This window comes from Ictidomys tridecemlineatus, chromosome X (genome assembly GCF_052094955.1).
Source record: "Ictidomys tridecemlineatus isolate mIctTri1 chromosome X, mIctTri1.hap1, whole genome shotgun sequence".
NCBI lineage: Eukaryota > Metazoa > Chordata > Mammalia > Rodentia > Sciuridae > Ictidomys > Ictidomys tridecemlineatus.
The window spans coordinates 117,700,562-117,725,790 of record NC_135493.1 but is presented as its reverse complement, the minus strand read 5'-3'; the positions used below and the strand labels follow the sequence as shown (position 1 = coordinate 117,725,790).

Sequence of the window (25,229 nt, the reverse complement as noted above, 5' to 3'; positions counted from 1 at the left end):
AGAAACCTCAGGGCCTGTGAGTTTCATGGTGGCATGAAGCAAATCAAGAGGTATCTGTGGTGTATTGAAATACTGAGGATCTGGAGGTATTTGTTCTATAGTTATTGACCATCTGCTAGGTGATCATCTCTCCATGAGAGGCAGTGAGGATCAGAACCACAGGAAAGAGAAACCCAGCCTTCCAGGAGTTCATAATCAGTTTCCCACAGTGAACTCCCTTCATGCAAGGATGATGATCTTACATAAAGAGCACTTTTGCGTCTCCGATACTGAGACATATCTCAGTCCATCCTCCACCCAAGAATCATGGCTCCTTTAGAACTTGAGACCCAAAATAAAAAGACAAGAATTGATTGGTTCAAAGAATCTTAGGATACTTATTGACTACCTGGCATTCATCACACAGGAGTCAGATAGTGTCCCACCTGGTCTGTGCCTGATTCCAAGAGCTAAACATTACAAAGGTTTGACAAACCCCAGGACATCAGTATTCTTTCTGGGCTTCTCCCATGCCTTCCCATCAGTAAAACCGCCCATATAACACAAGGCTGAGGTAGAGGAAGGGCCCTTTCATAGACCATGATTTATACTACTATGTTCTGGATTTTAAAGATGCTAGGTTGCTGCAATTTGAGCCATCAGGGCTGGGGTTTGTCTTGAATTGAAAAACAGCAGAATCATTACAAAGCAATTCATCAGATAAATAGAAGAGCCAGAGAGTAGAGGGAGAGTGTGTATGTGAGCGGGTGACTTTATGCAGATGCTTAAGAAGCCAAATGTGTTCGGTCTTGAGGTTTAATTAGCTAGATCAGTCATCTCGACCCCAGACACTTGAGAGCAGTGGTTCTCAGCCTTGGCTGCACATCACCATGCCCTGAGGAGCTTTTAACATATACAGATGGCCACATCCTACTCCAGATCAATTATATCTGAATCTCTGGGGGTGAGTCATAGGACTCAGAATTTATTAGAATTTCCACTGCTACTGAGAATCATCAGATTGTCTGAGAACCACTGAATTAGAATTCTGGTAGAGAATTTAAGAGGAGCAGATCTTAAAAATCCTCTGCTCTTCTGAGTATACTCCAATTCTATTCAAATATAAGACCTCAATGTGATGAGCATCAGGCCTCAGTAATACAACTTGTTATACTATTCTGCACATTTTGTATGTGGAGAGAATACTGGATATACATTTGTACAGACATGTTTAAGTATATAATAACGTATGTATGTTTACGGAACAAAGATAAAATGGCTTTACATTTATCAGGTGGGTATTTGCTTCTTTTTGTGATCTGGGCCCTAGAAAACCCATCCATTCCTTTCCCCAGAGAATATGTGCTGCTGGGTGCCAAAGCAGGTAGGAGGGTGAATGGGACAGTAGGGAAAGTTGGTGGAGCTTGGCTAGTCTGTGGGGGAAAAGAGCATCCTAGAATCCAATGGGTGTTATAATGAAGTCCACTGGGTGCTAGAGTTGATGGGGTCAGGGAAAAAGTTCAGAAGAGCTGGCTTTCCTGAGATGAGAAATGAGAAGTAGCTTGCTTGGCAGTGCAGGAGGGGATGGAAAAGCAAGATGGGGGAAGGTAGGTTCAGAGGCAGCAAAGGAATTCCTCCATGAACCTCCTTCTTGTCCTCATCTATAACCTATAATACACCATGGAGAAACAAGATAAAGTAGGAGTGAATCCTGTTTGGTCTTAACATGAATTTGAGACACTTATTCATGTGGGTGAATGTGGATCCTTGCCCTTTTGGGACATTTCAGTCTCGTCAGGGGCTCAGGATTATGACCTGGATTACTGTTCTTTCCTTTTTATTTTATTATTACTTTTTTACATTTCGGTACTGGGGATTGAACTCATGGCTTTGCACATGAGCCCTTTACCATGGAACCATACCCAGAGTCCTTTTACTTTTATTTTGAGATAGGATCTGGCTAAATTGCCCAGGCTGGCCTCCAACTTGTCATCCTCCTGCCTCAGCCTCCCCAGCAGCTGGGATCACAGGCAGGCACCACCTTAGCTCCATTCTTCCCTTTTTGAATGGATTTTCCCCAAAGCATATTGTTAAATCTGCTATAATCAAGCACAAAATAAACCTTTTGGAGGAGAACAAAATATTCTGTATATAAGTATCCAAAGCAGGGGACCTGAGAGTTTAATATGGTTATAACATCCTCTGCTCATCTTATAATCTTCATAAAAGCTCTGTGAGGTAGACAAGACAGTCAATATTATTTCTATTTTATTTGACTCAAAGGGTCAAATGACTGACATGGAGTTACAAAGTAACAAGTTATTCTAGAACCCACTGTCTTCCTACTTTTCTTATCTTATCCTCATTCTGCACATTTTCCCCCCATCTGGCTAAACACCCATTTGTCACAAATGTCTCCATGTTATACCATTTAAAAAGAAGAGAAGGCTAGTTCTGGAATGACTCAATTTGAGGAGAATGTGTTAAAGTTAATTCCTAGTCTCCGGTTCAGTATCTTAGCAACCACATATATTTAGTAATGACTACTTCTATGCCTATAAAGCATACCAATGTGCATTTGGTTTCAAGTTGGATCATTATTTAACCGCAGCTTTGGTCTAAAAACCCTAATGACTCTTTCATACTCAGAAAGCTTAATTTTCCCCCTCTGTGCCATGCATATGATGTGTGAAATTCTAGCACTTTCTCATTTTAAAAAGAAATCTTTATAAAGAGGATGATGCTAATGAGGGGTTTTTAAAGTTTGTTTATGACTTTAGTAAACATGGGAATTTATATAGGCATACGACCTTTTTAGAGAGCAATTTGATAGTGAGTGTCAAAAACTTAAAATATGCTCTCTATTTGACTTGCTAATTCCACCTCTGGAATCTGTCCTAAGGCAACTACCAAAATGCAGACAAAAATTTATGCATAAAAATCTTCATTAAAGCATTATTCATAAATAACATAGCATTATTTAGAACAGTTAAAAAATGGGAAGAACCTGCATGACTATTAATTTAGTGGACTAGTTGAGTTAAATTTTATATTCTCATAAAATGGAATATTATGCTTTCATTAGAATAAATAATTCTTTTAGTGGTAAAATGCTTATTATAATAGGTTAAGTGATTAAGTGGAATATCTAAGCATGCGCATATTATAAACCTAGCTATGGAAAACCACATAGACGACAGGGAAATATAGCAAATGTCAATGGTAGTTGTATCTGGGAGGTATTCTACTGAAATGTTTTTGCCTTGTCCTTATTTTTCTGAGTTTCTCAAGTTTTCTACTGTAAGCACGCATTGTTTTACAATCAGAAACAATTGCATTGTAAAGACTTTGTGTATGAAGTGTAGATTCTTCACGTTTTTCACTTTGCATAGCTTTAAGAATGTGCTTTAGAGAGCCATTATAGTGAGGGAGGAGTAAACTGAGAACCATTCTTGTACTGACATCCCTGCTCCTACTTGATTCTCTATAGCTTGTTTTCAACAGAGTATCCAGAGAGACATTCTTCAACTATAAGTTTCCTTCTCTACTCAATAATCTCCAGTGGTTTCCTGTCTTATTAAGGTGGTGTCTTTAGGAGAGCTGATAAAAGCCTGTGGGATTCTCCCCACCCCACCCCACCTGTTGTAGTTACAAATAGTCTCCTTGCTTCCTTTAAATAGGCCAGACATGCTCCTTACTCAGGGCCTATGCACTGGCTATTTCCTCTGCTAGAACACTCTTTTCTCAAATGCCAGCATGGCTGCTCCCTCCCCATCTTCATGTCTTTCCCCAAATATCACTTTCTTTGTGAGTCTTCCCAACCATTCAATTCAGAACTGCATACCTCTCTTTCATCCAAGATACCCATCCCACACTCCCTAACCCTCTTACCATTCCCTTTTCTCTGTGTCTCTTTTGGTACTATGGATTGAACCCAGACTGCATTACCACTGAGCTCATTCCCAGTCATTTTTATTTTTTATGTTGATACAGGGCCTCATTAAGTTCCTGAGGCTAGCCTCAAACTTGCAATCCTCCTGCCTCAGCCTTGCCAATCAATGGGATTACAGGCATGAGTCACAGTGCCTGGCTTCTGATATATAGTTATAGAGATATTGTATCCATACAAAAGCAAATTCATACATTATATCTTTTCTTGTTTACCCAAATTATAGTGTACTATATACACCATTCTGTACTTTGCTTTTATTCTTTTTTAAATATATTTTTTAAGGGGCTGGGTATATAGCTCAGTTGGTAGAGTGCTTACCTCACATGCCCAAGGCCCTGGGTTCAATCCCCAGAATCACAAAAAGAAAAAAAAAAGGATATATTTTTTAGTTGTCAGTGGACTTTATTTCCTTATATGTGGTGCTGAGAATCAAACTCAGTGCCTCACACATGCTAGGTAAGCACTCTACCACTGAGCCACAACCCCAGCCCTTTATTCTCAATGTATCTAGGAGATCTCTCTTTTTTAAAGTGGCACAGTGTTCCAACATGTGCCTGCTTCAAAATGCATTTGGATAGTCCCACATTGGTGGAAATCTGGATGTCTACATTGTTTCCAATCTTTTCCATCATACACATTGTTCCTATATAAGTCATTTTGCACATATGCGTGGACATCTGTAGAATACATGGCTAGAAATAGATCAATTGTCAATTTGTTCATTTATAACATTGCCACATACCTTAATTTTGAATAGGATGACACAGGATTATAAAGATGTCAATCCCTCATCAATTATCATAAGATTTCAGTGCAGTCCCAATCAAAATATCAATAGCATCAATTTTTGGAACTTGAAGTCAGCTCATAATATGTCTCTGCTCAACCTACTCCAATGGCTCCCCACCTGGTGGGGAGAAATAGCCCAGATCTTTATATTTGCCTCTAGATTTCACTTGCTGCTACTTCTCGGCCTTTATCTCCTTCTTCCTCCTCTCTCTTTCTCTTTCACTTTGCTCCAGGCATGCAGGCCTTTGCACATGCTATTCCCGTTGGTCTTCCCCAGATATCTGCATAGCTTACCCTGTCTTCTAGACTACCATGTTTTCGTTGAGGCCTGCCCTGTATTACCTGGTTTTGCATTTCCCCTACTCTTATCTTCCTTATTCCGTGTTTCTCTATGTTGCTGAGAACCCTCTGACACTCTACCTATTTGGCTGATTAAATCTACATCTCCCACAACTGGAATGGATGCACACATCCTGCAGGAAGGGATTTTTCCCATTATGTTTGCTGCTCTAGTCCCACTTTCTTTTACTTCATAGTAAAAACAAATAAAAATATGTATAATTTTATAGTTTTTTTAATTTTAAAAATATTTATTTATTTTTTAGGTGTAGATGGACACAACACAATGCCTTTATTTTTATGTGGTGCTGAGGATCAAACCTGGGTCCTGCCCGTGCAAGGCGAGCGCTCTACTGCTGAGCCACAATCCCAGTCCACAGTTTTTGTTTTTATATATCAGTTAAAATAAATTTATATTTTTAAAAAAGAAAGAAAAAAAAAAAAAGAGGCCAGGCAGTATGAAGAAATGGTTAAGAGCATAAGCTATAGAGTCAAGACTCTGGCTTTAACTTACCTAATTCCATACTATCTCTGTGGTCAGATTGTATTATGTGGCAAATGTAAAGGAATTTTGCAGATGCAATTAAAGCCCCTAATCAGTAGATTCACTTAATCAAAAGAGAAATACTACAATCCTAGGAGGGCCTGAGCTAATCAAATGAGCCCTTTAAAAGAGGAGTTCTTGTTGGCTTAAATACAGCAAACTGCATAACAGTCTGGATTCAATCCCCAGGAACCACGCCCATCCCTGACCCACCAAAAAAAAAAAAAAAAAAAAAAGGCCAGTTACAGTGGTGCACATCTCAGCAACTTGTTGAGGACCCTGTGTCAAAATAAAATACATTAATTAAAAGGGCTGGGGATATGTCTGTGGGAAAGTGCCCCTGGGTTCAATGCCTGGTACCAAAAAAAAAAAAGAAAGAAAGAAAAACAAACTGCAATATCATGTAGAGGGCCACATGGCAGAGAATAGTGGCCTCCAGGAGCTGAAAATGGTCTTTGGCTGACAGCTAACAAGAAAACTAGGACTTACGTCCTACAATTATAAGGCACTAAATTCTGCCAACAATCACGTGAACTTGGAAGTGAACTCTGAACTGCAGATAGAATGCAGCCCAGCTGGCTCTTACTTCAGCCTGATGAGACCCTAAACAGAAAACCCTGTCACACAGTGCCCAGACTCTAACCCATGGAAACAATGAGACAATGAATTTATTTAAGACGCTACATTTGTAGTATTTGTTTTATAGCTATAGAAAACCAATACAGGGAATATTTATCCTGGATTTCTCTAGAACAGAGGTCAACAAATTGTGGCCTGGCCAACATGTTGAATTCATCCTACTACCAAATTTTGTAAATAAAATTTTATTGGAACACAGCTTACGTCCATTTGTTGACATCTATGACTGCTCTCACACTTCAATGCTAGAGGTGAGCAGTTGTAACGTTAGCTGGCTCTTTACAGAAAAGGTTTTTCTGGCCCTGCTCTAGAACAACAACTTGAGGTAAGTATTTGCAAGCAGTTGGCTTGGGTGGTGATCCCAGAAAATACTAGGGGTGTGGAGAGATGAGACAGATAGAAAGCAGTAATCAATAAAGGGTGTGTTATTGCCAGGTGCGGTGGCATGGCACAGGCCTGTAATCCCAGAGGCTCAGGAGGTTGAGATAAGAGGATCATGAGTTCAAAGCCAGCCTCAGCAATTTAGCAAGGCCCTAAGCAACTCAGTGAGACCCTGTCTCTAAATAAAATACAAAATAGGGCTGGGGATGGGGCTCAGTAGTCGAGTGCCCCTGAGTTCAATGTCCGGTACCCAAAAAAAAAAAAAAAAAAAAAAAAAAAAAAAAAAAAAAGCATGTGCTATTGAGCTGTTTGTCACTGTGAGTGACTGGGATTTTAATTCTGCCAGAATCCTCTGGGAAACAGCATAGAACATGCACCTATGTGATGTGCAAGGGAGCTAGGGTATTTATCAAGGTGGGTCAGTTGTTGGTGGAGGGTTGCTGCATTATGGTTTTGGAAAAGCCCTGGGGCCAAAAGATAGCCAGTTGGACATCAGCCTTAATTTACAAGTCCTCATGGATGGAGTTGGGGTAAGAGCAAGGTCTGCTATGGCATAAAGAGGACATGTGAACAAGTCTAGCTCCCTTCCATGCCCTCACCTAATAACCTCCTTCCATAGTCAAAGATGATACTTCTATTTGGTGAATAGAAGAAGATTAGCATGCTTGGGTCAGAGTTTCCTCGCTTTTTTATTTTCCAGATTTGCCTTCCCACTTACAGGGTTTATTCTGCCTTATTCTCTACTATTAGAGGAGCTTACAGGATGAATACTGGCCTAGAAACAGCAGAGCCCACAGTTAAGTTCAAGTTAATAGGAAGGTATTGGAAAGTCCACTTGGACCTGTGTTTAAAGCCATACTCTTCAGTTATGAGTACAATAGCTGATATTTCCATCTCCACTGGTAGGACACCTGAATTTATTTTTCAATTAGCCTTGAACTTAGGTAGAAAAAGGGTTGCAAATTATTACGCTCGTAAATTGCACAGATGACTATTTCTATGGATTGAGTGACTTCCTTAAATTCTTAACAGAACCTAACAAATTACTGTGAAAAACTCAACCAATGCTCAGTTTGTAGAATGGATGTTTTGTGGCTATATTTGCTCAGTACATTTTACTTCTTTATATGAAACAACACCAAGTACAGAGTACACAATATCGTATCAGAAATCTGCTTTTCCAACTAGTACACAAAACTCTTTTTCTGGAAAGATGACAGAAAAGTACTGTGTACTAGAAAATGATCATGATGGATTAATACTCTTCATAACTTGGGCAACAATGGCTTTTTGTGACCTAGAGAGAGACACTATATCATTTCTAAACAGAAATAACAGATGTGCATGTCTACCATAAAGAGACACTTGCACAGGGAGTGCCATTTAGCCCTGGGAAAGCGGAAGGGAGTCATAGATGAGAGAACAGTAATGCCTTTTATAGTTTCTTTTTAGAAACTTGATTCTTAGACCCATTTGCTTTTTACTTGATATATAACGAGGTTCATGCATAATGAGATTCCCTGCTCTTGTGTTGTTTCTATTTGGTAATTACTTCTATTTCTACTGTACATTTTTTTTTAAAAAAAGCTTACAACATCTTATGAAATTGCTCTAAGTGAAAATAGAAAGAAAACTGACTACTTATAGGAAAATGGAAAAGTTGGACAGAGCAAGTTATTATAAATGTGATTGAGGTGGACAGGAGATGTGAGTTGGGAGTTCATGAGGGGAGGAATCTGCCATGGCTTTCCTCCATCTTGAGTAGTTTAGATTCTGACTGTCCTAATGTGGGGCTTTCTTGCATTATGACTGGTGGTTGTCAGAAATGATTAGGTGCAGTTGTAGGTAAAAGACTCCAATTCATAATGGCTTGAGAAAATGAAATTTATTTTTCTCATGTAAAAATCAGGACAGGGTAGCCCAGAGTTGGTGTGGCTATTATGCTTCATGAAGTCCTGGAAGACCCTGACTTTCTTCATCTCACTGCTTTACCATTCCTAAAATGTAACCTTTCATCTGTGGTTAAAGGTGAAGGTCAGGACCCCAGCCACTACGTAAGAATTCTGGGCAGCAGAAGGAAGGGATGGATAAAACTACACAATGGGCATGTGCCAGCTGTCTTTAAAGGGAGATGCTTGGCAGCAGCCATGAGACTCTTTTGCTCAATCCCATTGGCCATAATGTAGTCATATCTAGCAGCAAGGGCGAGTGGGAAATGTAGTCTTTCCGCATACCCAGCTAAAAATCAGCGCATCTACTACTATGGAAGATGGAACATTAGGTATTGGAGGACAACTGTGCCCTCCATGTGTTGCTCCCAAATGACATTTCTTAGGATTGGTGCTAACCTACAACAAAGTATTCATTGGAGTCTATTGAAATGTAAACACATTTGTGCAATGTGATTTTAAAACAGTTTTCTTTTTTCATGTTCCAATGTTTATTTTCTGAAATTATTATGAGAATATTTAGTGGTTGTAAGCTACTCTGAGTCCTTATTTCTAATTTATTTTTGTTCTAGGAATTCCACTATACCTATTCCTTGACTCCGAGAGGTAAGTCATTCAAATATTTCCAGGCTGTAATGCTATAAAATGGCTTATTTACTTGTGTAGTGGGTTCACATTTTGGTTTTCCAGTCCATATGTACAGAAATGAAAACTGAGCCAAAATAAACTTTTCCTCCTTTAAGTTGATTTTCTCAGGTTTCTGTTATAGTAATTGAAAGCTGGCTCGTACAAACTGTGTTGTAGAACCCCTTGAATTAAGGCCAATTGTCATTCTCTGAGTAAGAACAGGTTGAAAGTTCAAGCTTACACATGAAGAAAAGAACTCTTAACAAAGGATTGAGAGGTTATTGTCTATTGTTCAAAGATTTTTTTTTTATTTTGGTACTGAGAGTTGAACCCAGGGGTGCTTAACCACTGGGCTCCATCCCCAGCCCTTTTTATATTTTATTTTAGAGATAGGGTCTCACTGAGTTACTAAGTGCCTCGCTAAATTGCAGAGGCTGGCTTTGAACTCATGATCCTACTATCTCAGCCTCCAGAGCTTCTGGGATTACATGCATGTGCCAATGTGCCTGGTTTATTGTTCAGAGATTATGCAAATATAGATTCAATGTAAAATTTCCATCTTGCTATAGATAAGCCCTTCTTTGTATTTCTTAGTATTTTTGTAGTAGCTTTACTGACCCATAATTCACATACCATACAATTTATTCAGCTTAAGTGTAGCACTCAATGGTTTTCAGTATAGTTCCAGAGTTACTTAACCATCATCACATTTTGTTGTTGTTGTTGGTGGTGGTGTTGGGAATCAAACCCAGGACCTCACACATGCTAAGCTTTACCATTGAGCTACACCCTCTGCCCCATTACCACAACTGCTTCTAGAACACTTTCATCACTCTGAAAAGAAACCCCACACTCATTAGCATGTACTCCTCTTTCTCCCTCCTAGCCCCCAGCCCCTGGCATCTGGCAGTACTCTGTGTCACTATGGATTTGCCTATTCTAGACATTTCATATACTAGATGGAATAAGATAATATTCAGATACTGTATGTGGCCATAATTTCATCATCCTCATGAGCAGCATCTCTTCAGTCAAATAGACTAGAGACTCATATTTGTCATTAAATGGACATAATCATATAACCAGGCTATTATCCAGTCATATAAATAAACAGAGGGGATCTGACCATTAATTCCCTTAGAAAAATAATGGAGCTATATGAAAATTAACACGTAGGTGGTAAAATCCATATTTTTCTTGACTTGCAGTATTATTAGTTGTGTTTAAAAAATGTCCTTGGTATTTCTTTTGTCTTTTGTCTCTCCTATTAACTCCCAAATTCAAGCCCTGCCATTCTGTCTGGGCTCATTACAAGAGGAAGGGTCGAGATGCAGAACATAGGGTGATAAAGAAGCACTTCCTGGCTTTTCATTTCAAAAGCCTGGTCCTTAGGCCAGATTTGTGCAGCATTGTCAGGTGGGCCCATTGCATTTCCACTGACCCTACTGATGTCACTGGCACAGAGCTGCATCTGTTGGGAGGGAGAGGTGCCTTGATCTTATTTGCATAAAGATGCCATAGGATCTAGCAGCACCCTTGCCCTTAGCTGGTAACCTAGAGGCTAAGGTGTAGGCAATAGATTTAAGGGAATACTTGTATCTGAATAAGGTTTCACACACAAACCCCACACACAAACCTCAGAGAGACTCAGAAAGGTAGATCAGATCCTTTTCCCCTTTAAAGACAGTCATTAGCTTCTTAGTGCATATAATACAAATGGACACTCATTTCCTCCAATGCTGACTATAAACCAGTTCTGTCCCATAGAACTTCATGTGATGATGGATATGCTGTCCGTGTAACTCATGAGCAACCAAAATGTGCCTAGTGTGACTAAGAAACTGCATTTAAATTTTTTATTTGTGAAAACTAAAATTTAAGTGTCACATGTGGTTACTGTATTTGACAATACAGAGGTGATCATTTTCATCACTGAAGAAAGTTCTATTGGATAGTACTATTTCTTGGGAAACCAGCCCTGAGATTAGACTTGGAATTTGTTTGGAGGGCTAAGAGAGTAGAAAAGCAATACAGAAAAAGCAGACAATCAGGAAATGGGACGTGAATGAGTGGGTCTGTCCTGGGGGCAGCTGGAGCTAAGTTAGGTTGGGGAATTCTGGGAACCAACATGGAGCCTAAGAGGTGAAGGAGTTGGGTATCTCTCCACTAATTCCTACTAGTCATGGATTAAAGGTGGCTCCAATGAGGTGTGTCTTCTTGGATACTTCCACCTGTCCAGAAAATAGATGGGGAAGACACTGCAGCCTGAGAGGGCCTCAGTCACAGGGCAGGAAGGGTTGGGTTGGCAGGGCCTGAGTACACAGGGGAACACAGTGCCTGCCCTCTTCTGCTCCTGACCCTCAGTCTGTTCTTCAGACAACCATACTGTTTCATGCCCTTGAGGACATTTTAGCATATGTATATATGTAAATATATATATTTTTCCATTTAGACCTAATGGGCTTATTCCATACATACTTTTCTGTGCTTTACTTTTTGTACTTAATAGCATATCTTGGAAATGTTCCATTGGAGCCATTTCTTTAATTTCCTCTTCTTGGCTGTCTTTATCACAAACAAGTTCAGGCTGAAAGAGAAAAAGAGCTGCCATGGCTTGGCTGAAGAATGCAAAGAGCCTCGTGTTTAGCTTATGGATTTAAAAGGCAAGCTGTTTGTTGAGACTGCGGAGTTTGGTTCAAGGCATTTCAGGATGGCGTGATTTTCCTGTTAAAAACAAATGGGAATTTGCTTGGTGATAAACTCAGGCAGTGTGTGGGCTGATTAGACAATAGAGTGTGCAATCAGTGCATTAGCCTCCCAGGATGACTGTTGCAGCAGAACGCAGCAGTCTGTAAGGTAGGGTATCTCCTGTACAAAGGCATTGGAAGTCTCAAATTCAAGCCCAACCCTGACATTGACTTGTGTGATCCCCCACCCCACTCTGCACTGGGGATCAAACCTAGGGCTTCACACATGCTAAGCAAATGCTCCACCACGGAGCTATATCCGCAGCCTCTTTTTTTTTTTTTTTTCCTTATTTTGAGAGAGTGTTGCTAAATTGCTGGGGCCTGGCCTTGAACTTGTGATCCTTTTGCCTCAACCTCCTGAGTCACTAGGATTACAGGTGTGAGCCATCATACTGGATTGATTTGTGTTTGTTTGTTTAAATTTTTAAATTTTTTGGTACCAGGGATCGTACCCAGGAGCGCTTAACCACTGAACCACATCCCCAGCCCCGTTTACGTTTTATTTTGAGACAGGATCTTGCTAAGTTGCTCAGGGCCTAAGTTGCTGAGGTAGGCTTTGAAACTGCAATCCTCCTGCCTCAGCCTCCCAAATTGCTGGGATTACAGATATATACCACTGGGATTACAGATATATACCACTTGTGTCATTTTTGATGCCTCTTGAACTTTCAGGGCCTTTGCTTTCTTGTCTATTATGTAAGAATGGTAATGACTATTCCATCCCTTCTCAATGGCTTTGATGCAGACAGCCCAAATACATTCAGGGTCTATGCAGGCAAGTATGAATTATGTGAGGCTGTTGTAAGAAGCAGGGAGTAGTGGGAACTATAGGAGAATAAATTACACACACTTATTTCATTTTCCCCTTTTTCTTTTTTCTTTTTGGTACTGGGAATTGAACCCAAGGGTGCTTGGGTTCAATTCCTGGTACCAAACTACCCCTCCAGTTCCTTTTGAAATTTAGAGACAGAGTCTTGTTAAATTGCTGAGGGCCTCGTTAAGTTGCTGAGACTGGCCTCAAACTTGAGCTCCTCCTGCTTCAGCCTCCTGAGCTACTGCTAGCATTACAGGCCTGTGCCACCACCCCAGCCTCTCCCGTTTAAATACTTAAACAAATCCTATCTTAAATGAAGCATGAGTGTGGGCTACTTGCAGCCTTTCAGCAAGAGTTAGCATCCCATAAATTTGAATAATGAGACTGTGTGAAAGAAGTGGTTCTGCTGTGACTATTTACTAAGTAAGCATCATCCCTATTAACTCTTAAAAAACAAGATTCTCCCACTTCTGTGGTCCTTCCCGGCAGCATCAGGAGAAGATGGGTTGGGCTGTGGGAATGACTGAAATGTCAATGGCTTTAAATAGCCAAGGTTTATTCCTTCCTCATACTATATGGCCATTGACCATGGGGATGAGGCCAGCCTCCACATCCTCTCTAGCACAGACTGATGGAGCTCACCATCCAGGGCCACACATCATCTGAAAGCTGCTGTTGCTAGGAAGGGAAGGGAAAATTATACACAGGTCTTAAAGACTTCACTTGCATTTCATTGGTCTAAGCAAGTCATGGGGTTCATCTACCCTTTGGTGTAGTCTGCCTCTGGGAAGAGGATCAGAAATCTGTGCACAGCCTTGAGGCGTGTTCTCCCTCACAAACCCAACCATTTCTAATTCTACAGTTAACTGAATAAAGATGTTCGGTTTCCTGAGTTGGAAGGTCTTGCCTGCATAGACCCTGAATGTATTTGGGCTGTCTGCATCAAATCCATTGAGAGGGGATGGAATAGTCATTACCATTCTTACATAATAGGCAATAATAAGACATAATAGACTGAGCCTTCTGGCTGTTTCCACAGCACTTGACACCTGGGCTCTTTATAGCTTCAGTAGACTAGTAGCCATTGTGCTGGGATACTTTCTTTTGGAAATGGGGTCCTCAGTTTGTAGTGTGTATGCCTTTATTCTCTGGCAGTTTTAAATCTCAACAAATGAAAGATTTACTTGTACATAACTTAGGGCAGACTAAAATATGTAGTCCCTTACTCCATCTCTCCACACCTGATTGTGTCCCTTAGAGGCCACCATTTTCAGGTGGTGATAGGCATGGGGGGAGGAGTGATAAAAGGAGAAGAGGTGTTAAGGAATGCCCTGATGGTGGAGGCCTTGCTATTTCTAATTTATTTTTAGAAGTATATTTTATTTTTTGACATCATATTTGTACAGAATGCTGTACAAATTATGTTAAATTATGGGGTACAGTACACCGGTTCAAGTTTAATACATGTATACAACAATGTGTAGTGAACAAATCAGGATAATTAGTATTTTCACATCCTCAAACATTTATCATTTCTATGGGTTTGAAACCTTCAGAATCTTCTATTTATATTGTGATAAAATCATAATTTTTTATAGAATATAGTTATCCTACTGTGTTAAAGAATACCAGAACTAATTCCTCCTATTTGACTGTTTTGGTTCCTATTATCCAGCCTCTCTAAGTGATATTTGAGTATAGGAGGGAAGAAATGATTTCTATGGCTCCTCACCTAGATGGTAAGCCATTTCCAGAGAAACAGTGAGGGCAAAATCCTGGGGCTGAGAGTATGCTAGGCTCTTCTGGATCAGTTTTCCTTATACCAAGATATGAAGGAATCCCCTGGGGGACTTATGTCAAATGCATAGTCTGATTCTTGGGTCTAGAGTTAGACCTGACACTTTGCCTTTCTGATGAGCTAGCTCCCAGTTAATGCTGATATGACTGGTCTCAGGGCCACATTTTGAGTAGCAAGTTTCTAGAAAAAGTTAGGAGAGCAACAGGCTGGAGCAGAATGAGATAGTGGGCAAGCACAACGAATGGATACCCAATAGATAACAAAGGATCAGATCTTGTCATGGCTTATAGGCCAATAGAAAATTGAGTTGCAAATGAGATGGGAACTGAAAAGGGACTCGACTTGTCTTAGGTTCTAGAAGTACCTCTATAGGAGCTGGATTGAGACTGGATTATAAGAGGGCAAAGGTAGTTACGGAGCTATCAAAATCATCCAGGTAAGAGATAGATGGTGGTGCTTTGGGCATGGAGGCAGTGGTGGGATATGAGTAATAGGAGGAGCTAACAGGATTTCTGATGGCTGGGTTGGAGAAGTGAAAGAGCTGCCTGGAAGGCTGGAGTTGCCATTTTGACTCCATCTCTCACACTCACCTTCTCTCTCCACTCTCACTGCCACTTCCCCGGGTCAGGCCCCTTTGATTCTCATTGCTGTAATCACATTTAAATGGATGCTGCAAAACTTTGTCAGAAGTGGGTTTGTTCAGTTCAAGTCAGGTATTTGTAAAGACCTGGCAATTGCTCAGAGTCTACAGTTTAGAAGGGAAGACCTGCTATGGTTTGTCCCCTCTGAAACTCAGGCTGGAAAAATCATTATGAGAGATTAAGAGGTAGAACCAGATAGAACTTTTAGAGGTGATTAGGACTTTGTCTTCATGAATGGATTAATCCAATCATGGAAGCCTGCTATAAACGTTCATTTGGCTAGATCTTTTGGGTGCTTCCTGTCCCTCACCATGCGATGCCCTGCACTGCCTGCCTCAGGATTCTGCCAGCAGGAAGGCCATCACCAGACATGGCCTGTTGACCTTGGACTAGAACCTTGAGCCAAAATAAACCTCTTTATTTTTTTTAAAATATTTTTTTTAGTTAAACATGGACACAATATCTTTATTTTGTTTGTTTATTTTTATGTAGTGTTGAGGATTGAACCCAGTGCCTCACATGTGCAAGGTAAGTGCCCTGCCACTAAGCCACAATCTTAGCCCAAACCTCTTTTCTTTATAATATACCCTGTCTCTGGTATTATTTTATGAGCAACAAAAAACAGACTAAGATCCTTCAGAAACTTGTCCCTCCCCACATTTCTATCTCATTAATCTGCTTCATAAACAAATACTTGCCCAGGGCTTCACAACCCTCTCCCCATTATGATGTAGAGGATATGAAAGATTTTGAGCTGTGGGATATTTGCCAATTGTGGCATAGCTGCTCTGATGACAGCATGTTGTCTCCTATTCAACACTTTAATCTACTATCATTAAATATACTTTTTTGTGGGGGTACTGGGGATTGAACTCAGGGACACTCGACCACTGAACAACATCCCCAATCCTATTTTGTATTTTATTTAGAGACAGGGTCTCACTGAGTTGCTTAGTGCCTTGCTGTTGCTGAGGCTGGCTTTGAATTCTGGATCCTCCTGCCTCAGCCTCCTGAGCTGCTGGGATTACAGACGTGCACCACTACACCCAGCCTTCATTAAATACACTTTAAGAAAGCAAATCACTTGCAAATCTTCCTTTCCTGCTCCTTTACCATTGTATCAAAGTTCTTACATCCATGCAACTCAATGTGGCTTCATGAACCAGTGTGGCAGCATTACTTGAGGGCTGGATGGAAATATAAATTCATGGGCTCCATCCTAGATTCACTGAACCAGAGTCTCTGACAGCAGGGCCCAAGAATCTATTTTAGTGAGCTTCCCAGGAAATTCTTGTACGTGCCAACGTTTGTGAAATAGTGGCTCTTGCCACCCTTCAAGTGGAACAACAGTAGGTTCTCACACCATATTGAAAACAGACGATTTGGCCTAGTGGCTAGAATCACCTGCGGAGCTGTATTAGCATCACCTGCAGAGCTTTGTAAAACACAAAAAATAAAAATAGTGACGTCTGGGCTCCCACTCCCAGTGACTCTGATTTTATTGCACTGGGGTGGAATCCAAATGATTCTAATATGGAACCAGTTCTGAGAACCTCATGAGTCTGGCAGATGGATCTACATTCTGTTTCCCATATGCAATGGTATTTCCTGCCTCACGCTGTTCCCTCTTCCTGGAGTGCTTGTCTGTGCCACCTCTAAGTTGCCAACTCCATCCGTTGGAGAAAGTGGAGCCCAAATGTGACTCCCCCACACTGCAGCCCCTGATCCTCCCTCTTCTCCCCCAATTCCTGTAGCATCCTATAGCTGTATTCCTCTAACTACCCAAATTCTCCACTATTTTTATTCATTTACATTTTTTCTCTTACTATATAACATTCGTGTAATAGCCATTTCTGATCTGTTTCATATCTCCCTGTGACCTAGAAAAATGGCAGATGCTTCACAAATGTTCACTATAAAAAATGCTTTATGTGGCATCAGAGAGAAATTCTTTGTACTGAAGCCCCATGGGTGACTACTAGGGCATTGGTGACCAAATAAGACCCCTACAATAAACTCTGCTAAAATGAGGCCTCATTCAGTGAGAAAGTATTTCTCTCACTGTTCCATGGAGTAGTGTTCTGGCATATTCTTTTTTTTTAATATTTAATTTTAGTTTTAGGTGGATACAATATCTATATTTCATTTTTATCTGGTGCTGAGGATCAAACCCAGGGCCTTATACATGCTAGGCGAGCACTCTACCACTTGAGCCACAATCTCAGTTCATGGTTTGGCATATTCTAATATTATTCTGTGGAATAACTGTTCTTGGGGAAAATAAAAAATTGAGAAATATTATATACCAGGTGATTTCTGTGCATCACTCTTCAAGTTTTGCTCCCATCTTCAGACCACAGCTTCTAAGGCAACTTTCAATACTCTTTTCATTACTTCCTCACACGGCAGAAATTCATTTAACATAAAAGTAACCATTTGAAGGGGGCAGTTCAGTGCCTGCTAGACCTCCACAGTTTTGTGCAACCACAATTTCTATCTAGTTCCACAACATTCTGGTCATCCCCAAAGCAATCCTGGACCTATCAGCAGTCATTCACCATTTCTACACAACCCTCAGTGCCTGGCAACTACTAATCTGTTTTCTGTCAGAGTTTGCCTGTTCTGGACATTTCATATGAATATATCAAGCAATATGGGGCCTTTTGTATCTGGCTTCTTTCACTAAGTATAATGTTTTTGAGCTTTTTTTTTTTTTTTTGTACTGGGAATTGAACCCAGAGGGGCTTAACCACTGAGCCACATCTCCAGAAGTTTTAAAAAATATTTATCTTGAGACAGGGTCTTGCTGTGTTACTGAGGCTGACTTTGAACTCACAATCCTCCTGCCTCAGCCTCCCAAGCCACTGCACCTGGCTTGTTTTTGAGATTTCTTAGTTTCCTGTTACAGGTACTTTCTACTTATCCTTCAAATACTGAGTTTCCTCAAAGTTCTACTCTTAGCTCTTTCCTTTTAGCTTTTGTAATTTCCCTAAAAGTTCAATTCTGCTCCCATGAGCTCTCCCACCACAAATAGACCCATAGTTGCTATTTCTGCCTCCGGCTCAAACTTCTCTTTAGGTCCAGAATTGTGTATTTAAATGTCCGCTGAACCACTCGGAAACTGAAGGAAAACCTCCTCTTCACCTCTTTCCTTCTTGAATTCCTATCCCAATCAGTGATGACATTTTTCCTAATCTCCCAAACCAGCAAGCTGGGGCTCACTTGAATCTTTTTCTCCATTTCAAGTAACTATAGCACAGAGACAAAGAGCTCAGAGAGACTCAAAACCCAGGTTCAACTTTCACTCCTGACATTGACTAGGCTTGCTGGCTCTGGCAACGTATTTACTATTCATTTCTATATCTGGGAGAAATTGACCTGTAGGTGTTGTGCTGGGATCAAATAAGGTAGCGTATGTGAAGTGCTCTCAGCACATAGCAAGTTGTATTATTATACTCATCACCAATCAATCACACCTTTCTCATCTCTGTGAGTTTCCTGTTGCTGTTGTGACAAATTACCACAAACTCAGCAGCTTAAAGCAACATAAAGATATTCTCTTACAGTTCTGGAGGGCAGAAGTCTGAAATGAGTCTTACAGGGCTAAGAGCAAGGCGTTGGCAGGACCGCATTTTTTCTGGAAGCTCTAGGGGAGAATCCATTTTCTTGACTTTTCCAATTTCTAGAAGCTGCCGGCTTTGCCCGATGCACAGCTCCTTCCTCTCATCACTCCCACCTCTGCTTCTCATATTCCTTCTTTCACTCCGACCTACCTGCTCCCTCTTATAAGGATTCCTGTGATGATATTATGGCCACCTGGAAAATCCAGGCTCCTGTTCCTATCACAAGATTTTTTTAAATATATATTTTTAGCTGTAGTTGGACACAATACCTTTATTTTATTTATTTATTTTTATGTGATGCTGAGGATTGAACCCAGGGCCTTGCATGGGCTAGGTGAGCGCTTTATTGCTGAGTCACAATCCCAGCCCACATGATTGTTAATATCATCCCATCTTCAAAGCCTTCTTTTGCGATGTAAAGGAATAGTCACAGGTTCTGGGGGGTTGAGGCGGGCGGCTACCACCTTCTGTAAGACTCATGTTGACAGCCATGCCTTCCCCTGTCACTTTTTGTTTAATTTCCACTCTGTTTGAGGCGTATTCTCAGCTCAATTAAATCTAGCTGGTGATGAGGAAGAACAGTTTGAAGATCTGCGTATCTAGTAAATATGCAACATTTGTCCCGTATACCCAGGCTCTTCACTTCAGTGCCAAGGGCTAACCCTGTCCAGCCCCAGCCACCCCCCCCCCCATTCCTTCCAATGTTATTATCTCCTGCCCGTTTCCAACAACAGAAATCAAAATTTCTCAACAACCTAAGCTGCTCTAAACTGCTTCTGGTGCCCTGGGCCTTAACTCACTTGGAATAAAATCCTAAAAGCCCCGAATTTGTGTGGGAATACTTGGCTCTCTGGTCTAGGCTCTAAACCTCTGGTTATTTTCAGGGTTGAAAAATTATTTGGCTGCAAAGGGCTGGAGAGAAGCCATACTTCAGCTCTGTTCAGGTGCAAACCCAGACCCATCTGGGCAATTTTGCTTCTTGCCACCACTTTAGAGTACAATGATATGTGTAAAGTACATAACAAATATTCTTTTTTATAACCACATAAAAAGCATGAAGAACAAAATGTGTAAGTGTTATCTGGAAGCATCTAGAAGTTTCCCAGTGAACTCTTCCTTGGTGAGAGTCCAGTGTACCTCACTGTAGGCAAACACAAAATGAGAGATTATACAGAATAATATTCATTGAAAAGTGTTCAAAATATCTACCACAATGGAGATGTAACTGAGTAGCAGAGTGCTTGCCTACAAGGTATGAGGCCCTGGTTTTGATTCCTAGCACTGAAAACAAACAAACAACAAAAATGATTTTAGGTTTATAAAAAGTTACAAAGATAGTGGAGTTCCCGTGTACCTTCACCCAGTTTCCCCTATTGTTAATATTGTACATGACCTTGGTATATTTTTCAAAATCAAGAAATTAACATTGCTACATTCCTTATAAAATGACAGGCCTTATCTGGATTTCATAAGTTTTTCCACTAATACCCTTTTTCTGTGCCAGGAACTCATGTTGTACTTAGTTGTCATGTCTTCTTAATCTCTTCTGTGACAATTTCTTAAGTCTTTCCTTGCTTTTGATGATCTGGAAGATTTTGAAGCATACTGGTCCTGTGTTTTGTAGAATGTCCCTCAACTTGAGTTTATCTGATGTTTTTCTCATGATTAGATTGGTGTAATAGATTTTGAGAATTCCACAGAGGTGATGTGCCCCTCTCATTACATCTCATCAGATGGTCCATGATATCAATAGAACTTGTTACTGTTGATATTGACCTTGATCACTTGGTTAAGTTGGCTAATTTCTCTGTGCTTCAGTTTCCTTATCTGTAAAATGAGAATAACACCCCTTCACTACATTTTTCAGATCCCCAAAGCTCTGAAAGGTTTTTCTATTTTTTAAAATTTGTTTGGAAGCAAACCCTTGACATTGATGTGATGACAAAATCTGACCTGAATGGAATTGAAGATATTTATAGTCTTTATTCCACTTCAAATATTCTTCCATTTGATAGTACAACTGTCTTGATGGCAGACTACTGCCTTATCCCATTGGGATTAGTTCTAAAATTTGCTGTTTTGTTTTTCAAAAATACAATGTCTGAATTCTGAGACACACCAGATCTAAAGGTTTTGGAATCCAGAGTGTGTACCTGTCATAGGCTGATTGCTAAAGGAATTTATACTTGTAAAGCATTCATTAAGTGTGGGGTTCATATTAAGTCGAATATAGGTGTTTGATAAATAAACATTTCATGCAACATTTAATGCTTGCAAGCAAGAAAGATAAACTCTTTTTATGTCAGAAGAGTTAGATGGATATGGGAGTCTCCATCAAAGCTGGGTTATTATCATAGCCTTTCTTATTTTTAATATTTTGTTTTAGTTGTAGTTGGACACGATACCTTTATTTTATTTTATTTTATTTATTTTTAAATTTTTTTAAGAGAGAGAGAGAGAGAGAGAGAGAGAGAGAGAGAGAGAGAGAGAGAGGAGAGAAAGATTTTTTTAATATTTATTTTTTTTAGTTTTCGGCGGACACAACATCTTTGTTGGTATGTGGTGCTGAGGATTGAACCCGGGCCGCAAGCATGCCAGGTGAGCGCGCTACTGCTTGAGCCACATCCCCAGCCCCCCTTTATTTTATTTTTATGTGGTGCTGAGGATCAAATCCAGCACCCTGCACACACTAGGTGAGTGCTCTAGCCTTTCTGTTATAAAGAAAATAAGCCAGGTGCGGTGGCGCATGCCTATAATTACAGCAGCTTGGGAGGCTGAGATAGGAGGATCATGAGTTCAAAGCCAGCCTCAGCAACAGTGAGGTGCTAAGCAACTCAGTGAGACCCTGTCTAAATAAAATACCAAATAGGGCTGGGGATGTGGCTCAGTGGTTGAGTGCCTGAGTTCAATCCCCGGTACCTACCCCCATAAAAAAAGAAAATAAATATTAGAGACATGGAAAAAAAGCCTTTTCAAATGGTACACCACCCTCTTCTTGCTCAGAACTAACCACTGTTCTGAAGTTGGTGTATGAATCATTTCCATGCATGTTTACAGATTTTAGTACATATATGTGTTCATGGTATATTTTTTATGGCTTTGTATAAATTCTATCATACTATACCTATATAGCTTCCTTTTCGAAAACTCAACAGGATCATCATTGTACATGTAGTCTATGTAAGGTCGCCCGAGAGCGAAATCTCAATTGAGCCTCGTTCAGTAGCCTTTTAAAATCTGCCTCCTTTTGGTTGCTGCTGCCTGACCTTAAAGTCTAGCTCAATTCTCTTAAAGGCTCATATAGTATTGTTCTTCTGTGAACATTCTATAGTTTATTTACCCATGTCCCATAGATGGCACACTTAATTTATTTCCTATTGTGTGCTAATAGTGTGCTGCAGTGACCACTGTCATGTGTGTCTCCCTGTGCCCACACTGAAGAGTGTCTCTTGGGCACATACCTGGGAATAGGATCACTGGGTCACATGTGTGTGTTTTAACTTTATAGGTCCCTGTGCTCTTCAACATGGTGGATTGACCTTCACTCTCATCTCAGCCATGAATTTCTGCTCTCTACATCTTTGCCTTTACTTGGTATCACTCTTTTTAAACAGTTGCCTATCTAAAGGGTGTGAAATATCACTCTTATTTTAATTAGCAGTTCTCTGATTACCAGTGCAGTTGAACATCTTTTTTTTTTTTCTGGTACAGGCAGTCAGTATAGATGGGTAAATCAGGTCAGATCAAGGAGGCCAATGAGTGAGTCCTCAAGTTGAAGACGGTCCCCTGAGGGTTTGAAATGTTAATTTCTTCAGAGCCCTTTCTTCACCTTTATCAAGAATCTCCCCCTGCTCCAACCTGTTGCCAAGGTAACCTGTCCCAGGAATTGCCCCTCCCCTACAGGAGCTGTAAGGTTGTTAATGTGTCCTTGGTGGCTCCTCCCTGCCCTTCCCCCTTCAGCCAACCTGTTTCCCACCTTTTGGCCATCCCACTGAGCATTCCTGGGCCTAGACATGCAAGCAGGAAGGAAAAAGATGAGGAGAAGAGGGCAGGAGAATAAAGGAAACCTAGAATAAAAAGGGCAGAACACCTTGCTTCTTGGGATACTAGCTCTGGCCCCTTTCTCCCTCCAGGGAGAAGTCTATGTTACCCCTTTTTAAATAAATCCTGCTTTATATGCTTGCCTTGGTGTGTTTCTCTAATGTTCAAACTTCAACATTTGAGGGAACAGAACTCGTCACCAGTAACCAGCAATATCAGTACCAGGGATTGAACCCAGGGTACTCAACCACTGAGCCACATCCCTGGTCCTTTTTAATTTTTTTGAAAATAGCCTTGTAAGTGGTCTGCCTGCCTCCACTGATGAGATTGTGATACAAAATAAGAAATACTTATTTGATCTTTGCTTCTGGCTCCCTACACAGAGCTCCTCAATCCCTTGGGATTTCCTGGGTGACAGTAGCATCTTTTGTTCTAATGAGGCAACCCTTGGTGGGCTTCTGGATGGCCTCAGGACGGGCCAGGGAATCCAACCTTGTGATTATAGGTGTGAAAATTGTCAGAATCAAAATGGAGTTGCTTGTGTCAACCTTAACAAAAAATAAAGCCAGAAGGTATTGAAGGAAGGTTCTCACACATGGTAGGCTGATACTAACTATCACAAAAGACTGCCAGAAACACAGCTTTACACAAAGGCCACTGCAACCTTATGCAAAAAGTACTTTCACAAGGACATCTGTCCAGTGACTGTTCAACCTTGGACTGACATCACTCTGGTTACTAATCATTATTGAAAAGGATTGTTTCAAAATATCTTATGTAATCCTCCTCATTTTGCCTTTGAAAACTTCCCCTTGCCTCAACCTCTTTGAACACACTCATGGTTTAATGGCATGCACATTCTCCTTGCAATGCTATTCTTTTCAAATAAATATCACTATTCTTGGAGAGCATCTCTATTTTTTTTTTAGCTTGACAGAGGGTCAGAACTTTTAGCCCCAACTATCTGAGAAGAGGAAGGAGCTGAAGGTCAAGTTGAGAACCAATGGTTAATGATGTAATCATACCTACACAATGAAGCCTCCACAACCCCCCCAAAAGACTGCGTTTGGAGGGCCTCCAGCAAGCTGAGCACGGTGGGTTGCCAGGAGGATGGTGCACCCAGAGGCATGGAGCTCTTCATCCCTTTCCACAGACCTTGCCCCAGGCAGCTCTTCCATAAGACCTCTTTGTAATATCCTTTAAAATAAATAGGAAATGTAAGGAAGGATTTCTCAAGAATCCTGGGAAATTCATCAAATCCAAGGAGCCATGGGAACCCTGATTTATAGTCTGTTGATCAGAATTATAGGTAACAACCTACTAATCGTGATTGTTATCTGAAGTGGGGGGCAGTATTGTGGACTGAGCCCTTAACTTGTGGGAATCTGATGCTAACTCCAGAGAGTGTCAGAATTGAAGTCCATTATGAGATACTCAGTTGGTGTCTGCTGAACTGCTTGGTGTCACAACTGGTGTCAGAAGTATTCTGTGTTGTAGTGAGTTTGAAGGTAGAGAGGGAAAAAAACCTATTTTTTTTTCCATCCAATATTGCATGTGCCAATCTGGGTTTCCCTCAAGGGCAAAGGAGACCTTTCGAAAAGGCCATGGTGAGTCTATCATTTGAGTCATCCAGATTCTTCTATGACTGCCCAAAGAGCTAGAGACAATTAATTAGCTCTGTATGCCCCAATAGTCTTACATATTTATACATGAAGGATAAAAGCCATCAGATTCCCGTCAACAGCGAAACTGGGATTTAGAAGAAAAAGGGAAAAATATTCGTGTACTGGGATCCACTGAGACTGGGATAAACTCACTGGCAGGCAGCTAGTAAAGAGGTAAGAGCAGATGGTCCACCCTTGAGCAAGCTGGTTCACATCCAAGAAAGCTATTTTAGCTCTGTGTGGACTTTTGGGAATACCTTTGAGAGCCAAACTGAGACGTTTACCTGATAGGCTGATTCCGTGTGGTGTTGGGAGCACCTTTCCTTTAATACCCTCCACCATTTTCCAGAATTCTTGGCTTCCTTGTAGAGAGAGCATTCTGATAAAGTTCAGAATCATTTGTCAAGTACCCTTTGTGATCTGACCAATGTTTACATTTCTAGTATTTTCTGTAGCCAGCAGCCAAGGGACTCTGCCCCAGTCTCCACAGACCACTGGGAGTTCCCCAACCACAGAAAGCTATTTGGCAGTCCTGGACTTAACTTGATAATCACTTTTCTCCTTCTTGCCAAATTTTGCCCCCCACCCCGGGAATGTTCAGCAATATCTGGAGGCATGCTTGACTGTCAAAATGGTGGCGGGAGTGCTACTGGCATCTAGTGGGTAGAGGACAAGGATGCCACTGAACACCCTATAACATAG

At 40.8% G+C, this 25,229-nt stretch overlaps 1 long non-coding RNA gene across 1 annotated transcript in view; it reads left to right on the top strand.

Annotated features, from left to right (window-relative positions):
* LOC120890783 (uncharacterized) overlaps window positions 1-23,004 on the top strand; it is a 55,631-nt gene extending 32,627 nt beyond the window's left edge. The window contains exons 2-4 of the long non-coding RNA XR_013431921.1: window positions 9,145-9,178; window positions 21,351-21,420; window positions 22,331-23,004. This is a non-coding gene — a long non-coding RNA (uncharacterized LOC120890783). The remainder of the gene's footprint in view (window positions 1-9,144; window positions 9,179-21,350; window positions 21,421-22,330) is intronic.
* Window positions 23,005-25,229: the final 2,225 nt, after the last annotated feature.